The following is a 17,937-nucleotide window of genomic DNA, read 5'->3' as shown; positions in this document are numbered from 1 at the left end:
TTGACATTAGAACGCAGCCAAGAGCAGCAATGGGGAAAATCCTATGCCAGCACGAAGGTATCCACAACGAGTAAATAGGCATCCTCCATGTTATGGAACACAACAAAAACTTCGTGTACCCATCGGCGCAATGACTAATCAATGTAAAATGACTATCTTGATAATAAATATATTAAAGTACTATTGTTGTTTATGCATCATTGTAGAAAAATATTATACCTAGATAATATACATAGCACATTATACTACTAACCGTAAGACCTTGCGCGAAAATAAGAAATGTGTACACATTTTTGGCATTTGAATTTAGCGCCCAATTAATCTAATCATACATCTATTTACTATGGTGTACATTTCTATTTTAATTCTCTGTGGCCTCTCTTCCAAATCCTCGTAAAAGTGTCAAAGACAAATAAAACTTTCACCATCTAATTTTCGTCCAAATTTACAGCAGCAATTTGTGAGTTAATTTCGGCCAACAAATTTTGTGAATTTCAAAAACCGCAAAACATAAAAGTTGTAGATATTTAAGTCACGGTTCCATCCCATCTGCCTTGAGTCAATTGGATTTTTGAAGAGAGAGATACATCTAAAATACTGATTAGTGCTCATATTTGAATTTTTCCTCTTCAGATTGTGGCCCTTTGATTTCTTTCTTATTTGAAACTTTCAATCATGGTAAATGACCTAAGCACTCCATAAAAAGTATACATTTTAAGGTGTTAAAATAAAAATAAAAGTGCTACTTAGAATTTGTTAAAATAAAAATTAACACTAAGATTAATTGTTGGGAGGAATTAAAAAAAATAAAAAAGAAGTGATACTTACACAATATTTTTACAATAAATCACATGTGATTAATTGTTATTATTTCAAATCTAAATTTAACACTAAAATTACTTTTTTAATCCAACAAAAACAACTAATAACAACCTGCCATTTAAAATTTGTTGTAAAAATTACACAATCCAAAAATGGAGGGAAAAAAAGTTGCAATTAGTTTGTGGCAATGACATTGCCGAAATAGAGGAGAAAGATAGAAGAAAGTACGCATATTCTTATTCTTCAGTATTCACCTCAACTCTCATTTTTTGTCATATTCACCTCAACTCTCCAGAGTAATTTTTTTCTCATATTGACTTCAACTTCTCAGAGTACCTTTTTTGTCTTTTTATTCTTCAGTATTTTTTTGACTGAAGCAGTTTGGTTTTTGTGTATGTCATGTTCTTTCCTTTCGTATTGTAAAAGTACCCTATGAAACAAATAGGGATAGATTCAAGTACAAAGCAACTTGATTCTTATTCTAAAAAGAGTACATAGACAATACGAAATAGAAGAAAAAAAAAATTGATGTGCACGTTGTAAATAAAACAAAAAAGTACATAGATTCTTATAGAAGAAAAAAAATATTGATGTGCACACTGTTACCAAAAAAAGCAAAGAAAGTACATAAATTTTTACAATACGGAAGAAAAAAATATTGATGTGCACGCTATAAACAAAAAAAAAAAAAAAAACTAAAAAAGTACGAAGATTCTTATGTGCACGCTGTAAACAAAAAAAGCAAAGAAAATAAACAAAAAACAAAGCTTCAATCAATCAATCAACTAAACTCCTCATTTCATCTGATTCTTATTCTCTGCATGCATCGAATATATTCCCCTCAACTCCTCAGAGTACCTTTTTTGTCTTTCTATTCTTCAGTATTTTTTTTGACCGAAGTAGTTTGGTTTGTGTTTCTTATTCCATCAACCTCCTTCTCCACTCTTATTCCCCTCATAATTCTACCAACTATTTTCAATTCATGCGTGCCATACATTCTACAAACAACTATAAGTAACAGCACTTGTAAATATCTATCCGTCCTTTATCTCTTAGAAGGTGAGTTACATCTCTTAAGTTGTTATTTTTCTTTTTATAATATTTCATGTTGACATGTTTTTGGGCATAACTAAGCATGGAAATCTTGTTTTTGCATTATGTGTTTTGCAACATGAACTGATTTGTATGATATGTTTTAAATTAGTTGTCCATGAATTCTTGCCGAAAATTTCCTATAGCAAAAATATATTTCAACATGACAGGCCAGTTTTTCCGTAAAAAAATACTTAGTTTGTTAGCCTATAATATATGCGTACGCTATAAAAAAAAAGGTTAGTATACGCTCTACAACCTTAATAAAAATATTTTAATATTATTATTATCAGTGAAATAATCCTCTTTAACAGAATTCTCTCAGCTCTAGCTATTTAAACATTAAATATTTTTAATGGATTACTTCTTGTATTGCATTGTAATGGTTGTGTAATGTTAATATATTAATACTATTATTATGTTTTAGTGTAGATGGCAGAAAAGTTGTTCATTTTTCTCATCCATTCGGCGGAATAATTAAACATGGAGAAAATGGGGTTTATTACGAAGGGTCACCTCCTTCTATGCTTCCATTAGTGCAGGGTGTTACATTTGAAGATCTATGTGATGGAGTAGCATCCACGCTTCATATAAACAGAGAAGATTCAAAACTGACGATTTGGTATAGATTTCCTTTTCAATGTCATCCACATCCTGTGACTTACCAGCAAGTTTTGGTAGAAGATGATCATGGTGTCAATGCAATATTCAATATGTTAGACCGCCAATATGGATTTGTAGGTGCAGAGTTATATGTGGGTGTAAGCCCATAAGAAGCCACCGAGATGTTTTTCCTATTCGATATGCCAATGAAGGACCGAGTGCATCATTTACTTATTTACATGGCGGGCACTTCCATGATCCATATGCCACTCATATTGGTCTTTATTCTGAAGATGCGGCTCATTCCCCAATCGACATTGGTGGTGCTGACTACCATGTCCATATACTCATGGCGCAACTGAGGACCAACATGTTCCTTATCGGTTAATGAACACCAGTGATGCTGACTATGATAATCCAACTGAGCATGTCTCACAAGAAACTACTAATGATCCCAATGATACACATCGCATAGTGCTACTACTGAAAATGCGGTCCATACATTATCAGAAAGGATGCGAGCCATGGATAATGATGACCAACTTGATGACAACGAGGTCCTTGATGATGACGAGGTCCTTGATGATGTTGGAGATGAACAGGAGCCTCTAAATGAAGGTAATCATGAAAGCAGTCCAGCTATGGCATTCCATCAACCTTCATCACTAAGCTTTTTACAAAACACGTGGGATAATATGATTGATCCAACCCCACCATTTGAAAAGCCCACTCAGAGTATTTAGGACCCTACCTAAGAGTTTTATGTGGGCTTGCTTTTTGCCGATAAGGATGAACTACAAGCTGCTGTTAAACACTATCACATCAAGAGGAACCAAACATTTTGTGTAAGAGAGTCAGATCCAGCATGTTGGTCTGTAAGGTGCAAAAATTGTTCTTGGCGTCTTCGAGCATGCTTCCGGGCTACACTTGGGTTGTTTGAGGTTAGAAAATACAATGGTCCACACACATGTACAAAGTCCACGCTCACACAAGATCATGAGCAATTAGACACCCATATTATTGAGAAAGAGTTGAGGGATGTTGTCAAAAATGAACCAACCATCAAGATTTCTTCCCTTCAACAGACTCTTTACAATAAGTACCAATACCGGCCTTCTTATTTTAAGGTGTGGGAGGCGAAAGAAAAAGCAATTGGTAGAGCGTTTGGCAATTGGGACAAATCTTACCAATTATTGCCAAAATGGTTGAAAGCTTTGACTGATTCAAACTCGGGCAGCAGGGTTATTTGGAGAACAGTACCTGCTACTATGCCAGGCTGTGCAATATTCGAGAGAGTGTTCTGGGCTTTTGGTCCATCAATTGAAGGTTTTCAACATTGTAGGCCAGTGTTAGTATAGATGGAACTTTCCTATATGGTAAGTACAAAGGTATGTTATTGATTGCATCAGCGTGGGATGATGAGAACAGACTTTTTCCACTTGCCTTTGCCATTGTGAAGAAGGAAACTGATGATAGCTGGTATTGGTTTTTGCGTTGTATTCAGATTAATGTCACTAATCGGGAAGGGTTATGTGTCATATCTGATTATCACCCTGGTATAATGGCAGCGATACGGACTATATGTCAATCGACACGTTGGTATCATCGTTTTTGCCTTCGCCATTTGGCTAGCAATTTCAATCAAGAAATTCAGAATAAAAACTTGAAGGCTATGGTAATGTGGGCAGGCATGGAGAATCAGTTACGAAAGTATCAAATAACTAGGGATAGAATTACTCAATTAAGTGCAGATGGTGAGAAGTATTTATCGAAAATACCGGTGGACAAGTGGACGTTAGCACACGATGGTGGACATCGTTATGGGGCAATGACGACAAATTTGTTTGAAAGTTTCGACGGAATTCTAAAGTGTGCTAGAAATCTGCCCATAACTGCGTTAGTTGAACTTACATACTACCGTTGTGTAGCCTACTTTGCTGATCGATATACTAAGGCACGCGCAGAGGTTACTGCTGGGGAACTCATTACGGCCTATGCAAAGAATAAATTCAATAAATGGGAAAAAAAGGCACCAAAGCATTCAGTTACTGTGTTCAGTCATGAAGATGGTCTATTTGAAGTCAGAACACCAATAAATCCTAACTCTGCATATAAGGGTAATCATCGTCATGAGGTAAATTTGAGGCAGAACACTTGCAGTTGTCAAAAATGGCAGGTTTATAAGATGTCGTGCTCACATGTCATTGCCATGTGTAAATATCAAGGCATCTCTGCAATGCGATATATCGACCGTTGCTACCATTTGGAAGAACAAGTTGCTTGTTATGCACCTAGATTTCGCATGGTTCTTGACAGTGTACATTGGAATGAGCCTGATTTTCCGGTTTTGTATCCTAATGTCAAGCTGCGTCGTGAAAAAGGTCGACCAAGAACAACTCGGCTTTGAAATGAAATGGATGAAGGGGCAGAGCATCAACCAAGGCCATTGTGCAGTCTCTATAGGCAAGAAGGCCATAATAGAAGAACATGCCCCACTCGAACTGTGGCTGGCTCCACTAGTGGCTAAACTGAATGACCTACCATAAGTATTCAATCTACTTCAGTGGATTGGTTGGACCCTTTTTTCTTTTTAGGAGTTAGACCATATTATTAGTTTGTATTATTTGAAAGAACATGGTACTAATTCCATATGCTACAATGTTTTCTATCACTTCAAGTTGGATTGGGGTGTATGTTTATTTATTTTGTGTCTGTGTGTGTGTCTATATATATATTGTGTATTATAGTTTAGGGTTTCGATGACACCTTCAAATGTATACGTTTTATGGAGTGCTTTGGTCATTTACCATGTTTGAAAGTTTCAAATAAGGAAAGGAATCAAAGGGCCATAATCTAAAGAGGAAAAATCAGATTTGAGCACTACTCAGTATTTTAGGCGTATCTCTCTCTTCAAAAATCCAATTGACTAAAGGCTAGATGGGATGAAACCGTGACTTAAATAAAAGACGCTTGGACTTGCACTTCACTTGCCTTTTATCTTCATTGAAGAAGACGTCTTTTATTACACAAGAAGAAGAAAAAAAAAACTATCTCTGAGAGAGATTACAATTAAGAAGAAAACAAAAAAGAATAAAGGTCTCTCTGAGGATTACAAAAGTGAAGAAAACAAAAAAAAATCTTTCAGAGAGATTACATAAGTGAAGAAGACAAAAAAGAATCCCTCTGAGAGTTATGAATAGGTAAAATATATTCGATGCAGAGAATAAGAATCAGATGAGATGACAAAAATGAATAGGTAAAATATATTCAATGTAGAGAATAAGAATCAGATGAGATGAGAAGTTGAGGTGATTGGTTGATTGAAGCTTTGTTTTTTTGTTTACAGCGTGCACATAAAAATCTATGTACTTTCTTTAGTTTCTTTTGTTTATAGGTGCACATCAATCATTTTTTTCTTTCATGTTATAAAAATCTATGTACTTTCTTTACTTTTTTTTTTTTAATTTACAACGTGCATGCCAATCATTTTTTTTTGCTCCATTTTCGACAACAGTATGGCCACAATTGCCAAAAAAGATTCTACTCACAATTTCGGCAATGCCATTACCACAATTGGGATTCTTTTTTTTTTTTTGTTTTTTTACTAATTGTGGCAATGGCATTGCTAAATTTCGGCAATACCATTTGGAAAAATAAGTTTTTCTATGGGGAAAAATTTCACAATTTTGGCAATATCATTGCCAAAATTGAAAAAAAAAAAATTTCCCCCAATTGTAATACCGTTTGGAAAAAAAAATTTATTTTTATTTTTTTTTCAATTGTGGCAATGGCATTGCCGAAATTGTGGGTACGATTTCGGCAATCTCATTGCCACAATTGAAAAAAAAAAAAAAATTTGCCCCAATTGTGGCAATGCCATTGCCGAAATTAGGGGAAATTTATTTTCCCAATTTCAGCAATACCATTGCCACAATTGGGATTTTTTTTTTTTTACTAATTGTGGCAATAGCGTTGTCGAATTTCGGCAATACTATTTGGAAAAAATAAGTTTTTCTGTGGGGAAAAATTTCACAATTTGGCAATGTCATTGCCACAATTGAAAAAAAAAAATTTCCCCCAATTGTAATACCGTTTGGAAAAAAAAATTTATTTTTATTTTTTTTCAATTGTGACAATGGCACTGTCAACATTGTGGGTAATTTTTCCCACGATTTCAGCAATGCTATTGCCACAATTGAAAAAAAAATTGCCCCAATTGTGGCAATGCCATTGCCGAAATAATTTTTCCCAATTTCGGCAATACCATTGCCACAATTAGGATTTTTTTGTTTTTTTGTTTTTGTTTTACTAATTGTGGCAATGATGTTGCCGAATTTCGGAAATACCATTTGAAAAAATAAGTTTTTTTGGGGAAAAATTTCACAATTTCCCCAATTGAAAAAAAAAAATTTCCCTAATACCGTTTGGAAAAAAAAAATTTTTTATTTTTTTTCAATTGTGGCAATTGAGATTATTTCGGCAATGCCATTGCCACAATTGAAAAAAAAAAAAAAAACGATTTCGGCAATGCCATTGCCACAATTGGAAAAAAAAAAAAAAAATTTGCCCCAATTGTGGCAATGCCCTTGCCGAAATTGGTTGGGATTTTTTTTTTTTTTTAACTAATTGTGGCAATGACTTGTCGAATTTCGGCAATTGGAAAAAAAAAAGTTTTTAATTTTTTTCCCAGAAAATTGCCACAAACCCAGTAAATTTTTTTTTCCTCCCATTTTCGGCAAGTCACAATTGCCACAAAATTTTCGGCAAATTCATTACACTTTTTTTTTTTTTAAAGAAATAATAGGTGCACATAATTTTTACAATATTTTTACAACAAATTCTAAGTATCAAGTTGTTACTTGTTGTTATTCTTAAATTAAAATAGTAAACTCAATGTCAAATTTAAATTGTGATAGCCAAAGAAAATATTGTAAAAATATTGTGTACATAGCACATTATATTTTTCTTTAAATTTTGGCATTCACCATTTTTTTTTTCTACTATTTTTGGTAATACCATTGCCGAAATTTTTTTTTATTTTTTTTTTTTTTTTTTACTAATTGTGGCAATCACGTTGCCGAATTTCGGCAATACCATTTGCAAAAAATAAGTTTTTCTATGGGGAAAAATTTCGCAATTTTGGCAATGTTATTGCCACAATTAAAAAAAAAAAATTTCCCCCAATTGTAGTACCGTTTGGAAAAAAAAATTTTATTTTTATTTTTTTTTCAATTGTGGCAATTGAGACAATTTTGGCAATTGCCACAATTGGAAAAAAAAAAAAAAAAATTTGCCCCAATTTCGGCAATGGTATTGCTGAAATTGGTTGGGATTTTTTTTTTTTAACTAATTTCGGCAATTGGAAAAAAAATTTTAATTTTTTTCCCAGAAAATTGCCACAAACCCAGTAAAATTTTTTTTTTTCCTCCCATTTTCGGCAAGTCACAATTGCCACAAAATTTTCGGCAAATTCATTACACTTTTTTTTTTAAGAAATAATAGGTGCACATAATTTTTACAACAAATTTTAAGTATCAAGTTGTTATTTGTTGTTATTCTTAAATTAAAATAGTAATCTCAATGTCAAATTTAAATTGTGATAGCCAAAGAAAATATTGTAAAAATATTGTGTACATAGCACATTATATTTTTCTTTAAATTTTGGCATTCACCTTTTTTTTTTTTCTACTATTTTCAGTAATACCATTGCTGAAATTACTTTTTTTTTTTTTCTGGGCACCCCCTTATTCCACTTCTCACACTCACACTTACGGGCAACGTTAAAAAAAGGGGCAGATGAATGTTGCCGAAATTCAAAGTTACTGTTTGAATTTTCTCTTTCCTAATTCTCTCTCCTACTTTTGTTGAATTTCGGCAACAGTGTTGCCGAAATTCAACCTCTCTCCTCATTTTCCCAAATAACTTCAAACAGTACCTATAACGTAAATATGTTTTAATTTTGACAATATTTAGCCAAAAGACTCCATTACATTGCGCGTTGTCAGGATATTCTGTCATTTATTTCGGAATTAAAAAATAAACTTTCAATTTTAACTATTAAATAAAATTAATTAAAAAGTTAAAATTAAAAAATAAAAATTAATGTAAGTAGATGCAGTATAATTGCACACGATGCAATACCAACCTGATCCAAATCCATTTATTTCCACTCTGTAGTTTCCTTGAAAATGAAAAAGTAAGAAAACTATGTTCTGTCATTTATTTCCACTCTTTTAGTTTCCTCGAAATTGAAAAAGCGTGGGACAGCGTATATCATGGAATAAAGTGAGAAAATTATAATGTTCTGTGGTTTATTTCCACCTTTTAGTTTCCCGGAAATTGAAAAAGCGTAGGCCCGCTTTCATTCATAAAAGACTTTTTTTTCTTGGCGTTCACACTTCACACCCTTTCCCAGCTGTCCACTCTTTTGTTTGGTAAATACTAAAAACACGAATTTCATCAATATTTTTTAAATTACAGTTTTTGTTTGGTAGGATACTCTAAACACTAATTTTTAGTTTTTAAAGAATGTTACACATATTTTCACACATATTTTCATTCACACATCTTTTAAAGAACTACAAATAATATTACTCAAATTTCCCCCTTATACAAGCCCATCATTTTAAACAACGATTTTTAAAATCCATTGAAAAAGCGTGGTCCCGCTTTAATTCATAAAAGACCTTTTTTTTTTTTTTTTTCAAAGCGTTCACATTCCACACGCTTTCTCAATTGTTCTTGGATGGAAAACAGAAGACGCGTGATACTACATTGCTGTTGTCAAACAAATGCCAAATGCCAACTCACAATTCCTATACCTACACCCACTCTCACTCTAAAACTTTCTTCTATTTAACTCCAAATTTCCAGTTCGATTTGATCTCTCTGTCTGATTCAATTCACTCTTTTTATCAATTTCCCAATCAAACGCACTGATTCAGAGCATTTCAATCAAGTCCGAGCCTCACAGAACCGGGGCTCTTCTGGTGCAAGACTCAATCGTCAAAACCGTCATCCTACTGTCAAAAAGGTATAGTTCATTTTTTCCATGAGTTCACTTTCTCCCATTTCTTTTAATTCCCCCACTTTGTCAAATCTCTGATCTTCTCAATCTTCTGCTTATAGATCCCAATGGTTAGATGAAATGCCCAATTTCATCACCGACTACGAACTATAATTCTGAGTTTACAAAGAACTTGTGATTTATATCTTCTGTGACTCTTCACATAAATCACATACTATGCATCTCATGGACTATATGATAATGTCTGAATATTCATGTTACCATTATTTCAAATAATAATAAAACAAATTTATTAAACATAATATTAAGTCATACATAATGTCAAACACAATGTCACACTTAATATTATACATAGCATCTTACAATAGGATTTAAGGGCACCAATCCTAACATTTATAGCACACGATTCCTTGAGTTAATGATTAGTCTTTCCCTTCCTTCTTCTTGAACTCCCTCTTGTCATTTTTGGAGGATGAGAATTTTCATTTGCCAAACGACTTCTTATTTTTCTTTATCTTGAGAAATTTTCGGAAGTTCTTTACAAGAAACGCCACCTCTTTTTCTACATCGTCTTCATCGGAGGAATCATCGGTTCTCTCATTTATGGTTTTGAGAGCAAGTGATTTGCTAGACTTGTGAGAGGGCAGTCTGAGCTCATAGGTTTGGAGAGAGCCAATTAGTTCTTGAATCTTGATCTCGTCCAAATCTTTACTCTCCTCACTGGCGGTGACCTTTGCCTAGAAACTTTTGGGTAAGGATCCCAAGTTCTTCCTCACTAATTTGGCGTCTTCAATCTTCTCTCCAAGATTTTGTTTGGCGATTACAATCTCATTAAGTTTTCCATAAAAGGAATCAAATGACTCATCATCACTTATCCTCACTTCCTCAAATCGAGTAGTGAGCATTTGAAACTTGGTGTCCTTAACCTTCTCGGTACCTTCATAGGTTGTCTCAAGAATGGTCCATGCCTTTTTAGTGGTCTTTACATGTGAAATCCTATGAAACTCATCAGTAGAAACAACACAGAAAATAGCTACTATTGGCATTTGCCAAAGCTAGAGTAGCCTTATCCCATTCGAATTTGGCTGTTATGGGTCTTACCTATCCATTCTCAATAGAATCCCAAACGCTCTCATCAATAGCACAAAGAAAAGCATGCATACGTACTTTCTAAAAAGCATAGTTACTCTCATTAAAGTAGGGAGGTGCATTAAGGGATTGAGATCTATCCATCTCACATGGTGTCTTGGATCACACAAGGATATTGAAATCTAACAAGTGTACCCGCTTTGATACCAATTGAAAGCTCAGATTTATGCTAAAATACAAGAGCTTGTTCAGACCACAATTAAAAATTATGGCTAGATTGCTTTCACTTTAACTTAAACTAAATGCGGAACAAGAGTAAATAAGCGCAATGAACTATTAACTCTACTCTAAGCCATATCCATCCACAATAAACAATTAAATGAAAGCTTAAAGAGTAAGGAAGAGAGATGCAAACATAAGATAACACCAAGATGTGTTATTGAAGAGGAAACCGAAGAACTCGGCAAAAAATCTCTTCGAGACCCTCCAAGTCGAAATCGATCCATTAGAGAATAAAGTTGAAGTACACAAATAACAAAAGACCCTCCAAGCCTAGTCTACCTCATGTACTTAAGCCCTTCAAGCTCCTGTTACCAACAGACTTCTCGAAGTCTTGTTTTCTCTGACTTTCTGGATCCCGCAATTCAGCCCGATTGCATCCGCCACTAAATGGCTCCTTCCAATGCTTCCCAACAACACCAAAATATCACTTAACACTCAGGATGAGTGTGGTAAGTGTTTGGGCTAAAAACCTCTAAAGGATCTAGAGATGGAGAGGTAGGAGTTGAGGAAAACTATAAGGAAATGTGTAGATAATTGTGGATATAACAATCTCTAATTCTCAAGTGTATTTGCTAGAGTTTTCTCTCTGAAAAGAGCTCCTTACAATTCGTGGGTAATGAGGGTTTTTATAGTGGGTAAAGAAATTGGTAAAGCAACTTAACTTTTTGCCAAACAAAAAGTTTCGTGGGTACTTCGCGGGATGGTCATTCTCGTGAAACACTCGCAAACTTGACAGCCTAATGTAACTCTTCAACTTCAAGTCATGTGCCTCACATGTGTTCACGGGTTGCTTCTAAGGTGGCTAACTCCTTAGTGGCAACCTTGTTGTTTGTAAGAAATTCAAGAGAGATAACCATACGAGCCTTTCTTTCCTCGACTGAAGGAGATTAAAGTTGATTAAGAGCTTTGGAAAGACTATGAGAGATTGGACCAGTATAATTGTTGATGGCTGCAGCATCAGGTCTCGCAGAAGTAATAGTTGTTGAATCTAGAGTGTTCTCACTAGAGGCCATTAAAGCTTATAGCAAGATTATGAATTTCTTCTTTTTTGAAGGAGAAAGAGATGAGAGGTAAAGAATGTCCCACCGGGTGTGCCGAGATTTGTAAACACAAAATTTCAAGTTTGGAAATCAAACAATTGAAATAGTTTCACAAATGTATATTTGTATTGATGTATGAGTAAGTACAATTCTCTAAAATTAAATCTTGTTATAAAGGAATACTCCTCTGATTCGATCTCCTTGAAAAATATTTGATTCAAGTATAATCTTGATTTGAACACCAAATGCTTCTCGATTTGATTGAGAAAATGATCAAAAGATCTTTGAAGTAGATTTACGATGAATCTCTAACTATGTGTTTGTTAGGAATCCTCCGTTCTTTGTGTTCTTCGTGTGTTCTTTTAATGTTCTTCATGTGTTCTTTGTCTTCGAGGATTGTAGTGGAAGTTCTTCAAGGCTTTGGAAGCTTGAATCCGTAGATTTTCACTAACTTGCAATCTTTTGAAGTTTCTAAACACTCTTAGACTTGATTTCAATGCACTTTGAGATCTAGGGAGATGACTTGAATGATTTCTCTTCGAATGTTGTTGAGATTTGAAAGTTAAAGTTCTTGGAGGCTTTGGAGTTTGATTTCGGCAGAGCTCCGAGACTTCTGAATGTGTGTGGATATCTCTCCATGAGACTGAGAAGGGTCTCTATTTATATGAGTCTTGGGGAGGTATGATGACACGTGATAATTGACTATCATTAATGACATGTGCCATAATTTAAATGAAAGAACTTTATGTATTGTTCTCCAAGGGACACATGACATTATTTGATTAGTCATAGTGGCTTAATTTAAAATAACACATGGCAGCTTTTAATTATAATGATTATGTCATTTAAATTAACATGTGCTAACATTTGATTGGTTCTCAAGTTTTTTTTATAATCTTTATTCTTTGACACTTGGAATATTGCCATTGGCCTTTGAATAATGACAATGGAACCCACTAAGTAGTACGAGGCATCTTGTAATTAGCCATTTTAAATTCACTACATGAATTTAGTGGTTTTACATGGCAATTTGTGATTGGTAGAAAATTTCACTCTCTACACCTATATTTTCAAAAATAATAAATTGAACATTTAAACTATAAGGTTTTTAAAAAGAAATAAATTAAATTTGAAATTTCAAAAGCTCAACAAGACTCAAGTTGAATTCCTCATTTGCATGTATAAGTAATTGGATTAATTTTATAGGTTTTTTTTAAAAAAAAAAAATTAAGTATATTAGATTTTTGCACTTGTTATTTCTGTTTCACTATGTGATTTTGCCAATAAATTTAGCTTCATTGTGTTATTTCAACATATATAAACTAGGTGTTTCCTTTTTGTTTCAATTTTTATTTATTTATATTTATATATTTATTTTGAGTTTTATTTAGTAGTCATGCTTGGAAAGTTGGAATGATGATATAGAGTATTTTATTTGTTACCTAACACTGAAAAACTAGGTTTTAATGTTCTAGACCTATAATCTTATGGAAGCTTTGATGACAAATATACCTTTTGTATCTTGTTCTTTTTTATTTATTTTCTTGCTTAAAAGGGTGTTTGATCACTAAAGCTAAGTAAACAAAACATCGTAGCTAAACACGTAAAATGTAAGATGATAAAAAAAAAGCAATATGAATAATGAAGTCTTCATTATGGATGGCTGCAGGTATTTGATGAAAAAATCCAATTGCAGCATATGACAAAATTTATTGTGAAAATTAAATATTGTGACAGTGATTTAGTAAAACTTAGTTATTGATTGTTGGAAGATGATATTTGTAAACTCAATTTTGTGTAATTAAAATTCTTATATGAACGAGATTAGAATTTTATGACAAACATTTTTTGGTACATGGTTTCATATTTCTACAAATAAAAAGCACTATCTTAATTTTCTCACTCCGGCAACACGTGCATGTACCACCCAAACTAGTCTTTTAAAAAGTTTCTTAAAATAAGTGATAATTAGACCATATAAATAAGAGTTTTACAAACGTATGCCTTTAGGGCATACATTAGTAAATCATTTTAGAAAACTTTTTATAGAAAAATGAAAAAGTGACTAACTTTTTTTACACTATTTCAATTTCTCATAAATTATTTTTTTAAATGGATGATTAATTTGTGCCATAATGAGCATACATTAACTAGATAGTATAAATAAAAGGAAAATTGTTCTTTACTATGTTATTGCAGTAAGGCAAATTTCGGTGATTGATGGAAGAAAAAAGACGTACCTTGCATTGCGCGTTGCAGGAAAATAAGAAAATTATTATGGGTTCAATTAATATATGCTTTTGGAGCATACATTAATCATCAATTTTAAGAAAGTTTTTACGAAAAATTGAAAAAGTTGTTAGAACAGTTAATCATTTTTTCATAAAAAATTTTCAAAAATGAATTATTAACAATAGCAAAACTTATTTATTATTTCTATCACCCTATCCAATCTCACAAATTTATATTAGTTTACTTTTCTTGATTTTTTTTTTCTTAACATTTTTTAATTAATGGTTGAGATTAAAAGTTGCTTTTTGCAACCATCAATATCAACCATTCTTTAATTTCTTGAAAATTGATAAAATAAAATTGAGATCAGATAGTATTGCACTTGATACAATAAGTACAGGTGATTGCGATTTAAAGTTCAACCAAAAACAACTTTAAATTTCAACCTTTAAATATAAAACATGAATAAAAATCAAAAAGTAAAAGTCAAAAAAGTCAAGAAAAAAAAATTGTGATGAATTGCGTGGAGCAATTGAATTATCCCAATCCGAAAAAGCGTATATAATGGGATAAATTTGTACATTGCATTGCGCTTTGTCAGGAAAAGTAAGAAAACTATTATGTTCTGTCATTTATTTCCACTCTTTAGTTTCCTGGAAATTGAAAAAAGGAGGGATAGGGTATATAATGGAATAAATTCATACATTGCATTGCGCATAGTCAGGATATTCTGTCATTTATTTCGAAATAAAAAAATAAACTTTCAATTTTAACTATTAAATAAAAATAATTAAAAAAATTAAAAAGTTAAAATTAAAAAATAAAAATTAATGTAAGTAGATGCAGTATAATTGCACAAGATGCAATACCAACCTGATCCAAATCCATTTATTTCCACTCTGTAGTTTCCTCAAAAATGAAAAAGTAAGAAAACTATGTTCTGTCATTTATTTCCACTCTTTTAGTTTCCTCGAAATTGAAAAAGCGTGGGACAGCGGATATCATGGAATAAAGTGAGAAAACTATAATGTTCTGTGGTTTATTTCCACCTTTTAGAGCATTCGCATAAGCTCTTGTAAATTCTATATCTATTTTACATGAAAAAATTTACTTTTTCTATTTTACACGTCCACTTTTATAATACACCCATATCAGTTTATTTATTTTCTACATTTATTCAATAAAATATTCACTATTTTATAATTTTTTATTATTACTCCCTCACTGCCCCTCTCTCTCACAGACCCACAGCCACCATCATCACCGTCCAGCCACCATCATCACCGTCCAGCCACCATCACCACCATCATCAGCAACCAAAAGCCATTAACCCACACAAATCAACCAAAATCAACATCAGATCAACAGCCACCATCATCACTGCCCAGCCACCATCACCACCATCATCAGAAACCAAAAGCCACTAACCCACACAGATCAACCAAAATCAAAGAAAAAGCAACATCAAATCAACCCCGATCTCCACCTAAAATCAAAGAAGAAATCATTGATCGATCATCGCCGGCATCGATCATCGATCATCGAGACCTCGCCACGCTCATCGACCATCGACCATCGATCATCGATCATCGCCGCCACGTTGTGACCCACAGCGCCGATCTCGCCACGCTGTGAACTCCGGTGGCATGCTTTGAACGAGAGAGTGAGAGATGTGAGATAGGTAGAGAGAACTGAGGATGAAAGGATTGTGGAGAGAAAGAGAGGGCATCGTCTGAGATAGAGAGGGAGCTGAGTGTCAGTGAGAGAGAGAGAAAAAAAAACTATTAAAAAAATAAATACATGAGCTACAGTACCCGTGTAAATTTACACGGGTACTGTAGCTCGTTTATAGTTTTACACAGGTTTAAATGATTTTAAAAGAACTGATGTAAAGGGTTTTTTGGTTCAAAATGTGTAAAAGTGGTCAAAATGTATATTTTACACATTTATAAAAGACCTGATGCGAATGCTCTTAGTTTTCCGGAAATTGAAAAAGTGTGGGCCCGCTTTCATTCATAAAAGACTTTTTTTTCTTAGCATTCACACTTCACACCCTTTCCCAGCTGTCCACTCTTTTGTTTGGTAAATACTAAAAACACGAATTTCATCAATATTTTTTAAATTATAATTTTTGTTTGATAGGGTATTTTAAACACTAATTTTTACTTCCTCCGTCCCATTTTTTTTGTCCTGTTTGAAAAGTCAAATTTCTTAAGAGAAAATCATTTATTATCTTGTTTATCTTTTAAAAATGTATAAGTTTCCAAAACTACCCTTAAAAAAATTTATCAAAAATTTGAATTAGTAAATTAATAGGAGTATAATAGGAACATTAGTAAATTAATGACTTTTTTTTTAGAAACAGAACAATATTTTGGGACATCTTAAAATGGAATAAATGACAAAAAAAATGAGACGGAGATAGTAATTTTTAAAGAATATTACACATATTTTCACACATATTTTCACTTACACACCTTTTAAAGAACTACAAACAATATTTCTCAAATTTTTCTCCTATACAAGCCCATCATTTTAAACAACGATTTTTAAAATCCATTGAAAAAGCGTGGGCCCGCTTTAATTCATAAAAGACTTTTTTTTTTTTTTTCAAAGCGTTCACATTTCACACGCTTTCTCAATTGTTCTTGGATGGAAAACAGAAGACGCGGGATACTACATTGCTGTTGTCAAACAAATGCCAAATGCCAACTCACAATTCCTATACCTACGCCCACTCTCACTCTAAAACTTTCTTCTATTTAACTCCAAATTTCCATTTCGATTTGATCTCTCTGTCTGATTCAATTCACTCTTTTTATCAATTTCCCAATCAAACGCACTGATTCAGAGCATTTCAATCAAGTCCGAGCCTCACAGAACCGGGGCTCTTCTGGTGCAAGACTCAATCGTCAAAACCGTCATCCTACTGTCAAAAAGGTATAGTTCATTTTTTCCATGAGTTCACTTTCTCCCATTTCTTTTAATTCCCCCACTTTGTCAAATCTCTGATCTTCTCAATCTTCTGCTTATAGATCCCAATGGTTTTCCTGACCAACGAAGGTGCCTCCTCCTCTTCTTCCACTCGCCGATGGAAGTATGATGTCTTTTTGAGCTTTAGAGGTGAAGACACCCGTGAAGGTTTTACGACCTACTTATATAAGACTTTGGAACAAAAAGGCATTAACACCTTCATGGATGATAAGCTTCCTAGAGGAGAAGAAATTTCTGCTGAACTTCACAAAACAATCGAAGAGTCAATGATTTTGGTTATTGTGTTTTCTAAAAACTATGCAGAGTCCAAATGGTGTTTGAATGAACTTGTTAAGATTGTCGAGTGTCGGGAAAATGACCAAATGCTTCTACCGATTTTTTATAACGTAAAACCAAGAGAAGTACGTCATCAATTAGGAAAGTTTGGGTTAGCACTAGCTAACCTTGAAAAGGAGTTCAAGGATAACATGGGGAAGATGCCGAGGTGGAGGGAAGCCCTAAATAAAGCAGCTAGTGTGTCTGGATGGCATTATGAGAAAGGGTATGTATCTAATTGTTTTTTTTTTCTTATTTGAGAAAGGTATGTATCTAATTGTTGATATCATGATTCATGCTTTTATACTTCTAATGGTTTACCAAAACCACTGCATGCAAAAGTATGAAAGTATTATATTTTGATCATATCATTTGGTAGGAAGATAGTTAACCTACAAAGGTCAATCTTTGAAGTTGAAAAATTTTAACCTTTCCAGTTAA

The 17,937-nt window shown here is 33.3% G+C and overlaps 1 long non-coding RNA gene across 1 annotated transcript; it reads left to right on the top strand.

Annotated features, from left to right (window-relative positions):
• The first annotated feature begins 16,869 nt into the window (after positions 1-16,869).
• LOC136064686 (uncharacterized) lies at positions 16,870-17,937 on the top strand. Its single transcript, XR_010626274.1, has 2 exons — positions 16,870-17,127; positions 17,223-17,937. It is a non-coding gene; the product is annotated as an uncharacterized LOC136064686 (long non-coding RNA).

Source organism: Quercus suber, unplaced genomic scaffold (genome assembly GCF_002906115.3).
Source record: "Quercus suber isolate HL8 unplaced genomic scaffold, Cork oak 2.0 scaffold_736, whole genome shotgun sequence".
In the NCBI taxonomy this organism is placed as follows: domain Eukaryota; kingdom Viridiplantae; phylum Streptophyta; class Magnoliopsida; order Fagales; family Fagaceae; genus Quercus; species Quercus suber.
The sequence above is the reverse complement of the archived record's forward strand: the minus strand, read 5'-3'. Positions and strand labels throughout refer to the sequence as shown.